The sequence below is a fragment of the Mus musculus genome, chromosome 14, assembly GCF_000001635.26.
Source record: "Mus musculus strain C57BL/6J chromosome 14, GRCm38.p6 C57BL/6J".
NCBI lineage: Eukaryota > Metazoa > Chordata > Mammalia > Rodentia > Muridae > Mus > Mus musculus.
This window is the reverse complement of record NC_000080.6, coordinates 20124006-20136336: the sequence shown is the minus strand read 5'-3', so window position 1 is coordinate 20136336 and position 12331 is coordinate 20124006. Positions and strand designations below refer to the sequence as shown.

Genomic DNA, 12331 nt, shown 5'->3' with positions numbered 1-12331 from the left:
GACAGTGGGCAAGTTAGGCAGATTGCTCTGGGAGAGGTCTCCAGCAAAGACAACCTCTCTTTGGGGCGCGGGGTGGGGGTGGGGGCACCTGAAGTTTGGTCTCAGCTCTGCCCATCTGCTCTCCATGTTTGAATAACAAGTTCCTGCTTCAAACAGACAAACAAACAAACAAACAAACTAACTAACCCACTTATTTGGTGAGGGGGTGGGGACCACTCTGTCCTTGCCAAAGTCAGAAGACAACCTAGGGGACACAGACATCCTTTGTCATGTGTGTTTTGGGGATCAAACACAGGGAATCAGGATTGAGAGCAAGTGCCTTTACCTGCTGAGCTGTCTTGCTGGCCCCAGGTGCTAGTCTATGAGTCTCCACAGTGTTCCTGCTATCTAGGATCCACTCCATCACGTGCCTTTACTTTCCCAGGGGCCACCTGCTATCACCTTTCCATAGCCACCAGCCAGCCCTCTCCGAGTCTAGGCTGGGTACCTTTCCCTGTGTGGCACCGTCCCCCTCAGGAAACCACCTCTGTTCAAACTGCTGTGACCTGTTCAAGTTCCCTGTCTCCCACTCTTATGCCCTCTTCCCGGCAGAGAAGCACTCGCTGGTGGTACTGAAGACTGGGTTAGTCATGTGTGTATTCCCACCAGGGCTTAAATACATGTGGATGGTCTCTGCTTTCTGATATTTGAAAACTGCAGGGTGAATGCCCCCCCCCCCCACGCCCCGGATCCCATACTTCTCATTGGCAGTTCTGTCCCTCTGTTCCTGAAGCAGAGGCCAGACCAGGATCAAATCTTGTTCCACGAGGGCGAGTTCCAACAAAGCCAGGTGGATGAACTTGAGGGACCTTGTGGCAGACTGAGGTGGCCTGATGAGTCACCTCATCTTATGCCAAGTCATCTGAGTCTAGAGGGCAGGGCCAGGACACAGCATACCTGATTTCTCCCACCTGAGAGCATTGTTACTGCAAACCTCTTTTATACATCTCCGCATCTTTACCTCTCTGTGTTTCCAGATGATTCGAAACAGAGTTCCCATGGCCCCCAAATTCTTCCTTTCCGGCCATCTTTTCAGGCTGGAGTATCTCTTCCGTCGTTAGCCCCACACAACTGTACTGGTCTCTTGGTTTACAAAGCCCTTTCACACCCTTTGCTATGTGGAGATTGCTCAACAAATTGAAGCAAACAGGTGTAGTGTTTTATAGCCCAACTGAAGGGCTTTTTACAAGTTAGGAAATCTGGTACTTTGGTTTGGGGCCTAGAAGAGCAAGGCCTCGGGCAAGGTCAGAAGTAGCAGACATGGAGGTGGGGGGTGATGATGGAGAAAAGAGAAGGGGCAGCAGAGATTTACTTCTAAAACATTATTTTAAGTTTCTAGTGCTCTCTCTCTCTCTCCCCCCTCCCTCTCTTTCCCTCTCTCTCCTTCTTCCTCCCTCTCTCTCCCCTCTCTCTGTATATGTGTGTGTGAGAGAGGGGGCAGAGTGAGCGATCGAGGGAGCGAGCAAATGTGTATGTGTGTACCACATGTGTGTGGATGGCTGAAGCCAGAAGACATTGTCAGAGCCCCTGGAGCTGGAGTTGCAGGCGATTGTGAACTACCCAACGTGGTGCTAGAAACAGAATTCAGGACTCCCCCCCCCCCCCCCCCCCGCCTGCCCCAAGAGCTCTTAACTGTCAAGCCATCTTCCCAGCCTGGAGTTGTACTTTTGATCCAGTCATGCTGGGTGAAGCCAGAGCTCCATCCTGCTAGGGCACTTGTGTGAAGCCATAGTCAGACATTGCCCACAGGCAGGTTTCTCTGAAGGACAGTGCCTACTTCCAGTGCTTGAGAAGGGCCCCAGGGAAACTGTCCCTTACCTTCCTCACACACGATGGGTGGAACACCCTGTACCGGCCAGATGCCTCAGATAAGCATCGCCCCCCCTGCTGACTTGTTAGCAATGAGAACTGGCTACGTCCATCAACAAAAGAAGCCCCCTTAAATGTGGCTAATTTTTATGTGTTTGCTTGTTTCGCAGTTCTGGGGAGAGGAGGTCTAAAACTGAACAGCCCACCTAGCTATTTTGGTCTATAAACAGAGAGGTGATTTCTGTTCCTTTGGACATATAATAGGAAGACCTGATGCTTCTGTCCTCTGGGGGAAGATCGCAATCTAAGAAATCCAAGTACCTTGAGACCCAAGCAATAAAGAAGCCCAACTCCAATCATGTGACCACATGGACAAATTAGACAACATCTTAAACACCCCAGCCCTAGGCAACATTTCAAAGTACATAGCCAGCCATCCTATAAATTGCAGACTTATGAGGAAATAAATGACAGCTGTTGTAGTGAGTGTGTGTTGCTACAACAACAATCTGTTTGTTTTGCTACACAAAATGCCTGAGATGGAGTACTTTATAAAGAAAAGAGGCTTGCTCACCTCAGTGATGGGGATCTCAGGGCATAGTAATGGAATGGGCTTCTTCTGGTGAGGGCTTCAAGGTGGATAGCATCACATGAGAAGGAGGTGGAGAGAGAGAGAGGGAGAGGGGGAGAGGGAGAGAGGGAGAGAGAGAGAGGGAGAGAGAGAGAGAGAGAGAGAGAGAGAGAGAGAGAGAGCACACCAAGGGAAAATGAGAGCAAGCCAAGAAAGCTGAACTTAATTTTTTTTTTTTTTTGAAATAAGGTTGGTCTTGAACCACCATTGAGCCAAGGGTCACCCTGACCTACCTATTCTCCTGCCTCTACCTTTTGCCCATATGCTTGCTACCTTGCAGTTTAAAGGATGCCTGCATTGAACCCAGGGCTTTATGCATTTTAGCCAAGGACTCAACCAATTGAGCTATATCCTCAGACCCTGAATTTGATTTTTTTTTAAAAGATTTATTTATTTATTATATGTAAGTACACTGTAGCTGTCTTCAGACACTCCAGAAGAGGGTGTCAGATCTCATTACGGATGTTTGTGAGCCACCATGTGATTGCTGGGATTTGAACTCAGGACCTTTGGAAGAGCAGTCAGTGCTCTTACCCACTGAGCCATCTCTCCAGCCCCTGAATTTGATTTTTTGTTTTGTTTTGTTTTGTTTTTTTGAGACAGGGTTTCTCTGTATAGCCCTGGCTGACCTGGAACTAACTCTGTAGACCAGGATGGCCTGGAACTCAGAAATCCACCTGCCTCTGCCTCCCAAGTGCTGGGACTGAATTTGATTTTTTAACAGTCTGCCATTGGGATAACCACTACACACTCACAAAACAGGCTTGAATTCCTTCCCAGGATGGTGCTCTCAAAGGCCCAATAACCTTTACTAGACTCTACTGTTATAGGATATTTGAATCTGTTTATAGTTAGGGTGTGGTTCAGCCTTTAGTATGCATCTTTAATCCCAAACAATGAAGGTAAAATTAGTTTGTAAAAGGAAACACCCATATTTGAAAGTGATGTCTAATCGAGTGGCAGACAAAGTGATGAATCAGAGAAAGATTTGACAGACTAGGATATGCCCAACTCTCAAGAGAAGAGAGAGGAAAGGGAAACTACTTCAGGAGAGACAGGCAGCACACTAAGAAGAGAATATAGTACAAGAACACAGTAGTATATGTGGAGACATTTCAGTAGAGTTCAGAAGGAGAGCAGAGCAGCACAGAGAGGGAGAAAGAGGCAGTTTTACCAGGAGAATTTTACAGAGACAGGTTGAAGAGAGAACAAGGTAGACATAGGTAGAGACAGAATGAGCAAAAGAATGGGAAGGAACCAGAAAGTTAGAAAGATTGCTAGAGTTAGTTTGAGGTCAAGCAGAACAATTCAGAGGTCAAGAGAAAAGCCAGACTGGATAAGTCGGGGGGGGGGGGGGGAGGAGTTTGAGTAAGGTCAACTGAGTTGAACCAGCCAGTCAGAGGAGAAAAAAAAAAAAAGAAGGGTTAGCTTATTCAGCAGTAAGTCTCAGAGACTGAAAACATTCTAGGCCTAGATTAGATTATACAGAGACTAGAAGCTTCCAAGACTAGGCCTAGGTTAGCAGACTGAGGCAGTAAGCCTCCAAAGCAACAATTACAACAGGTGAATAAAATATACCTTTACACTCCCTCTTAACGATTCTATCACCTTCAACATAATTACACTAGGGACCAAGCCACCAGCTCAGGAGTCTTTGGTAGATAACCTGTATGATGGTCTGAGACATTTGCTGTGCTTATCCCAAGCAAATGGCTGTCTGCTGGGCTATGGAGAAGGTTCTGAGGTACAGAGACAGCCCAGCACCTACCACAACTACACTAAAATGTGAAGCAGTGAGGCATGGGGCTGGAGAGATTGTTCAGTGTTTCAGAGCACTTGCTTTTACAGAGAACCCAGGCTTTGTTCCCAGCATCCACATGGTGGCTCAGAATTACCTGTAATTCTAGTTCCAGGGGATCTGATTTCCTCTCCTGGCCTTCAAGGGCTCCTTCAAACACATGCTACATATAAACTCATGTAGCACACATAAATACACACACATTCTAAAACTTGTAAAGTGAACCACCTTTTGGGTATACTTGAGCCAAAAAGCACCGGCTACCCCAACTCGAAAACTCTGTCCTTAGATGCAACAAAGCTGAGACCAGATATTATTCTTGTCCAATGTCTTTTCCTCGGATGTTGAAGATCCATCTGTTTCCAGTTCTCCAGACCTCTGTGCTCTCTGTTAAATGTGTTAGGAGGTCTGGAGTCTGTGATTATCTAGGCAGGTGATGTTAATAGCCATTTCTGCTTATGTAAAGATGCCTCACTGTCTTACGGATTGTCTTAGTCAGTGTTCTATTGCTGTGAGGAGACACCACAACCAGGGTAACACTTATAAAGGAAAGCATTTAATTGGGGCTTGCTTACAGTTTCAGAGGTTTAGTCCACTATCATCATGGCAGGGAGCTTGGTAGCACTTAGGCAGACATGGTGCTGGAAAAGTAGCTGAGAATTTTATATCCAGATCTGCGGGCAGCAGGAAGAGAGAGACAGTGAATGGGACCTGGCTGAGGCTTTAGAAACCTAAAAGCTGCCCCCCCCCACACCAGTGACACACTTCCTCTAACAAGGTCACACCTCCCAATCCTTCTAAGTAGTGCCTCTCCCTATGATTAAACATTCAAATTATAAGCCTATGGGAGGCCATTCTTATTCAACCCCCAACATGAATGTTACCTTGCTGGCACGAGTGAAGATATCTCAAAGAAATACTTGCCAGGCATCTGACTATTGAAACAACAGTCCTCAAGAAATTGGAACTTTACGTTGGAAGAAGGAACAGGTTGGCACCATACAAACAGAAGGAAACTTGTCTTCTGGAAAGAGATTTACAACTGAGCTGAGCCTTGGTTGTTAGGGCTGCTGAGGCCTAGGCTCTGTCTCCAACAATTGTGGTAGCAACTCCATCCAGTCACTATTGTTTATGAACACCATCTCACTTAAGCACCCACCATACTGTATGAGGCTGCTGTTATTATCCTCAACTAAGAACTGAGGCTCAAAGTCACACAGCTCCAGAGAGGCAGAGAGCCCAGGTTCTCATCTGAGAACTCCAAGCTTGTGTTATTTGACTTTACATGGCGGGCACAACTCACCTGCTCCAAAGCAAGGGTGCACTGAGACAGTGATCTTCCCACAAGTCACAGCCACACTCCATAGAGTGTGTAAAGCCAGTGAGTTGGAACCAGCATCCCAGCCCAGCTTAGCAGTGATGACAACTCAAGACTCACAGGGTGGGGGTGGGGGTGGGGGTGGGGGACTCGTGCAGATAGCTCAGTTGCCGTCCAAGCAGGGACCTTAGTTCACTTCCCCAGTACTCACATAAAAAGCCTGACTCAGCAATGTGCATCTGTCATCCCAGTACTGGGCAGGCAGAGACAGGACTTGATTCTCAGCAAGTCCAGACAAATCCATGAGCTCCTAGTTCAGTAAGAGACCCTGTCTCAAAATATAAAGTGGTTTCAGACTGGAAAATTGGCTCTGTGGATAAGGCACATACTGATCATCCAGAGGATACAAGTTCACTTCCCAGCACCCAGTTAGTGGTTCTGCATTGCCTTCTAACTCCAGCTCTAGGGGGATCTGACACTATAGGAGTAAAACACACACACACACACACACACACACCCCAAAATCACACTAGGGGTTTTCTGGGCTCTGGCTTAGAAAGGTCCTGATGAAGAAGCAATGGAGGAAGGATCAGAAATACCCAAGCCCTGGGAACCCCTGGCTGAAGGACTCAGGGGTCACATATTTGTGTTTCTTGTATTCCTGCCAAGCCATCCTGCCTGTGTTTCCCCCTGCATTGAAATGCATGTTTACCCCTTCATTCTCTGATTCCTTCACCTGCAGCTCTGGCCAGCTGACCTGCTCTGCCAGGGCTGTTGACATCACACACCCCAGAGCAGATGACCTGTGTTTGTTAAAGTTGCCTAGGACACCTGATGTTGGTGATTGAGAAGGAAGGAGAATCTCTCTCTCTCTCTCTCTCTCTCTCTCTCTCTCTCTCTCTCTCTCTCTCTCTCTCTCTCTCTCCACTCAGATCTCTATCCTCAACAGTCTCAGCAGTTCACTTCCTGAGAAAAGACTCTAATCCAGGAGCCTGGAGTCCACTTATATCAGCTCACGGAAGTCAAATGGTTTGCTTTTCAGAACCTTTCCAAACTGGTTATCAAACTAGCCCCTTAAAGAAAAAAAGAACGGAATAAAAGAAAACTAAACCACAGGGCTGAGAAGCAGCTCAATGGTAGGACTGATTAGAGTTTGAGGCCCAGCTGCCCCATAAAAAGAAAACTGTGTGTGATTGCTCATCCTTGCAACCCTGGGACTGGGAGATGGAGATTCCTGAGGTCCCTGGCCTAATGGATGAGTTCCTGTCCAGCGAGAGACCCTGTCTCCAGAAACAAGGTAGCCAACACATGAGGAATGTCAGCTAAGGCTGAGCTCTTGTTTCCACATGCATGCACACCCATGGGCTTCCACACCTGCATGCACGAGTGTGTGGACACTGTGTCACAAACTACTACCAAGACTGGACACAGGAAGTCATCTTAGCATTGGGAAGTTGAAGCAGGATTATAAATGTAAGGCCATCTGGGATATATGTATCAAGATCCTGTCTCAAAAAATTAAATTGAATTATATAAGTATGTAATTAAGCTGTGCTGGCTGCCAGTTTTCCATCAAGCTGAGGTAATGCTATGTCAATGCTATAGGCAAAAGGCACACACACCCTGATGAGTCTGTGAAGATGTTGTGATTGGCATCTGACAGCTTAAAAGGATTGTTTGGATATTTGGTGCCCATGACTGTGGTGTGACAGGTGACACACGTTGACGGCTCTAGGCTGTCATGGCTCCTCAGTCCCACCCCAGAATCCTCTCATCTGAACCAGGATAGTACCACCAGCCATGTTATCAGGCGTTCTACCACACACCCACCTGCCATGCCTATGAATCCGGAGTCTCATGCAAAGCTCTGACCCTAGCAGGTGCAGCTACTTTGACGTATCTCAAAACTGGGTCCTTAGAGAATTTTCTTGTGCAAAGATCATTGAAGAGACTCAAATGAACTTAGGATGGTATAGTTCAGAGGCCTCGGCTCTTTACAAGGGGACTTAGGGAAAAGGTCTTTTCCCCTGTGTGTGTGCATGTATGTGTGTGTGTGTCTGTCTGTCTGTCAGTCAGTCAGTTAGTCTGTCTGTCTGTGTCTGAGTGCGAGGTGGAGGTAGAGAGAGAAGTTGGAACGTGGGGGTCAGGGAACAACCTGGGGATGACTCAGGTCATCAGGCTTGGCTGCTTTGATCTGCTAGGCCACCTAGGGAGTAAAGATTTTCCCATAGCCAGCCTATGGAATCATGCATTTTGAAGGACCCATCGAAAGTGTTACATTGTAGTTCTGGTTCTCCAAGAAGCAGATGCCTGTGGTGACGGGTGAGAGACTGGGTGTGCCGCTGTTTTATTGCACTTCAGGTTGAACTCCAAGAACTGCGGAGACACCCTAGAGTTCTGTGCAGACAAAGGGAAGCCTAATAGCCTACGGCTGCTGAGATGTCCTCCAGGCAAAGGGGGAAAGAGGGGCCCCTTGCCCGTGCTTTGCCCCCTCCTGGTATGTTCACTGCCTTGCCAATAGTCACCAATGGCCTGAGCAGAGCCTTGGGGTTGGGTTTGAGAGCTTTGACCAGTACTTGGAAATCTCTGGGGAGTGTTTTAATGACCACTGTTATAGGGGAGCAGAAAGCATGGTCATAAAAAGTCAGATAGGAAGGGATGGGGAGATGGCTCAGTAAAGTGTTTGCCACACATACAAGAGGACCTAGCATACCCAAAAGTCTTGCCCTACAGGGAATACCAAAAACCTATCACGGTAAAGAAACTTGGTGCACTGAAATTCAGTTTGCACTCAACCCACGACAGTAAGTACTGATCTTCTGCCATTGAAGTTGCTCAGACTAAGAGTAGGTGTTTACCTATTGCAGAAGTTGACAAGTTGAACTCAAAGGTCTCACTCAACTGTGTGACCCTGAGTTTCCACCGCGGGTCGGGAGGGGGTATTTTAAGATTGTTTTCGCTCCTTCTTGGCACTCAGTGCCCCAGGCTTGACACTTGGCAAGGAAGCTTGTACCTCTAGGGACAGCTGTGAAGCAGCACCGCAAACAAAGGGTACCAGAAAATTCCTGCTGCCCCCTCCCCACCTGGGCATGCGCACATCCCACAGAGGGAGAGTGGCAGGACTATGGAACAATGGGAGCCTATGAGTCACGAGGTAAGACCGGATGGAGTTTCTCTAGCAAGGCTCCCTCTAGCCGCCGGAGGAGCTGACGCAGGCCCCTGACAGGCGGCAACTGGAATAACCGCTGATTCCCAGTCTTGCCCTGTATGGTCTGGACTTTTTATCCTTTTAGATCAACTTTTATTTTTAGCAAAGCTATAGCTATAAACATTTTCAGATAGTCAAATTCTACTACACAATGGGAAATAGCAGCCGCCTTCCTCACCTTTTCCAAACACCAGTCCCAGAGGCCCTTTCCTTTATATTTCCAAGGTTTAGCTTTTTCTTTTTAGCCCCTCCTTACTTTTCTAGGCAACATCTAGCTCCTGTTTAAAAAGAATTCCCACAATCGTTTTAAAAACTGTATTCATTTAGTGTGTATGTGTGCGTCTGCGTGCAGGCATGGGCACCTTGTACATGCAGGTACCTGCAGAGGTCAGAAGAGGGCATCCGGCTCCCTGGGAGTGGAGTTACAGGCAGTTGTGATGTGGGTGCTTGGAGAAACCAGGCCCTCTGGAAGAGCATCAAGTGTTCTTAGTTTCCCAGCCGCCTTCTCTCCAGCTTCCTGCAGTTGTCTTTTTTTATTGTGCTTCAGTTAGTATAGGTTCGCTTCCTATGCTGAGGGCTGGGCATGTGGCTCAGTGCTTACCTTACCTGGCATGTGTGATACTCTGGCTTCATTTCCCACCATAAAAAAAAACTATGCAGCTACTTTTGGATCAGATTTAAGGCCCACTCCACAAGATTAAACTCATACCCAACGCCATTCTCGTACTGACAACCTGTAACTAGACAGGTCATAGAACATGGTACTATTATTCTGTTGAATGAATATAAGCCAATCCCTAATGACCTATCATTATAGCAATAGATCAGTGCATCTCTCACTCAGTACTTAGCTGAGATGTGTCTATTTGCAGTAGATGTTGACTAACACAGTGACCTACAACTGGCCAAGATGCAGAGAATAAGAGTGTAGAATGTCCAGCCCTAAATGCAACATTGTATGCATTGCCTCCTCCAAAGACTCAGAGATCATTGCAAAAGGGGAGGAAAGCACAAGAGGCAGAGGTGGTGGGTTACTGCAAGAAAACTGTCTTCTAGACACAACAATGCAGATGCCCATAAGAATGCACAGTGGCTGTGTCAGCACGCACAAACCTGTGCAAGCCCAAGAACCCCAACATGGAGAAGGGAATTTGGTCATGAGCCCCACCCTTAGACAAGGAGCTATTGGCTAGTTGCTAGCGAAGGAAAGGTCAGTTTTCTCTAAGAGTGCAGCCCCTGGTAAATCGACTGTGCTCTAGTGGCCACATATATGAGTGTGCTTGGGTAGCACACAGTGACATTGATGGGAACAAAAAGACAGAAATTGGGGGAGAGGTTAAGGGGTGGATCTGGGAAGACGTGGCTGAGGGAGATTAAGTATGAACAAAACTTTTTGTGAGAAATTCTCAAAGAGCAATTAAAATATTTAAACAAAAGAAAGCAGAGTTGGGGCTGTTGAGACGGCGATGAAAAGGTGCTAGTTGGCAAGCCTTAAGACTCATTCAATTCAACTCGCAGGACCTACATAGTAGTAGGAGAAAGCTGACCCTTACAAGCTGCTAACTGACACACACACACACACACACACACACCCTAAACACTGGCACACAAAATAAGTTACAATGTAATAAAAAATACAAATGAAGTAAAATAGATACAAAACCACAAAGAGGTAGCCCCATTCTATCCCTAATATACACACCCTTGGATTCTTTAGCCGATATAGTAAGATGTTAATTTATGGGTAGATCTTAATTCAGTGTTTATATTATTATTAATATGGATATTACAAAAAACCTGGAGTTACACCCTCTTCCTCCCTTCTCCCAGGACATTTTCTTCTCCCTGCCTTTTCTGTTTGCTAGGATCTGTATGTTCCTACCACTCATTCACTCCCCGTGTCCTGATGCAGTTGGTTGTAAAGCTCTTAAAATGGTTATCTATCAGTCCCGTTCATTTTTTCCATATAAACATCTCTTCTAGCCTCTATGATCTTTCTGCTCTCAGCTGGATATTTCTCTCTGGGTTTGTTTTGTACCTAACTGCCCTAGAACATCCCTTCACCATTAACTGGGAATTCTCTTTGTCTCTTTCTCCCATTATAGCCTGTTTTCAGAACCCAATGCTTCTTGTCTTTCTTCCTTCCTAGTTTGATGGGGTACTCTCTGAAACAGTTCTCTGAACAATGATGTAGGGAGGTAAAATTAATTTTTAATTACATTGTGTGTGTGTGTGTGTGCCTGTATGTAGGCTTCAGTTGGAGTTACAGGTGATTGGAGCCACCTGACATGGGTGCTGTGAATTGAATGAACTTGAATCCTCCGGAAAGTCAATTAAGTTCTCTTAAATATTGACCCATTTCTCTATCCCTAAGATTTATTTTACTTTGTGTGTGTGTGTGTGTGTGTGTGTGTGTGTGTGTGTGTGTGTGTGTGTGTGTCTAGGTCTGTTTATGTATGAGTTCAAAGTGACATTGATGCCCAGAAAAGTGTGTCATAGCCCCTGTTGCTTGTGGTATAAGTGCTGGACACTGAACTTGAATCCTTTGAAAGAGCAGTAAGGGCCCTTAAACCTTTGAGCTATATCTCCAGTTCTTTATCCTAAATCTTTGTGTTAGTTTAGCTGAGTATCTAAATGCCCTGGAAACTTTTTTCTCTCAGATTTCTGAGACCTTTTCCCTTTGTTTTTCAGCTTCTGTTGTAGTTGTGAAGTTCAGAGACACTGTTAGTCCTGGGTTTCAAATGTGCTGCCCCCTCCAAATTTCTTTCTTTGCTGTGCTTTAATTAGCATATTTTCCATTCAGAAGCTTACACCTGTCACTCCTTTCTGCATTTATTAAGCCTCAGCTTTTTGAGCAGGCTACTTAAATAGTTCCTCCAGTTTCAAATTTTGTTTCTCAATCCTCCTAATTGAAAAGAAAAAAAAAACGACCTTATTTTCATTTTATCATTTTCTTCTAATTTATTTAAAGGAATCGTAAATGCACATAATTTTTTCTTAAAAAGTGGCACACTTAATGAATGTCCTTTTCTCTCCATTTAGGTCAGCCCTATTCTGTGGAAACATATGAGCCATTTATGCAAGCTTCCTATTATGTTTTTTTTCCCAGTTGTCAAATTATTTATTTGAATGTCTAAAATAAAACTTTTTTAACTGGACATTTTATTTATTTACATTTCAAGTGTTATCCCTTTCCCAGTTTCCTCTTTGCAATCCCCCTAACCCATTCCCCCTCACTCAGCTTCTATGAGGGTGCTCCCCTAGCCACCCACCCACTCCTGCCTCACTGCCCTAGCATTCCTCTACACTGGGGCATCAAGGCTTCATAGGACCAAGGACCTTCTCTCCCATTGATGTCAGATAAGGTCTCTTCAGCTCCTTCGGTCCTTTCCCTAACTCCTCCATTGGGGTCCCTGTGCTCATTCCTATGGTTGGCTATGAGCATCCACATCTGTATTGGTCAGGATCTGGCAGAGCCTCTCAGCAGACAGCTGTATCTGGCTCCTGTCAGCAAGTACTTCTTGGCAT

General features: G+C 46.0%; 1 long non-coding RNA gene across 1 annotated transcript; it reads right to left on the bottom strand.

Annotated features, from left to right (window-relative positions):
- Positions 1 to 5172: 5172 nt before the first annotated feature.
- Positions 5173 to 6348, bottom strand: Gm41104. Its single transcript, XR_874391.2, has 3 exons — positions 6308 to 6348; positions 5807 to 5923; positions 5173 to 5301 (listed from the first exon to the last, which is right to left on the bottom strand). It is a non-coding gene; the product is annotated as a predicted gene, 41104 (long non-coding RNA).
- Positions 6349 to 12331: the final 5983 nt, after the last annotated feature.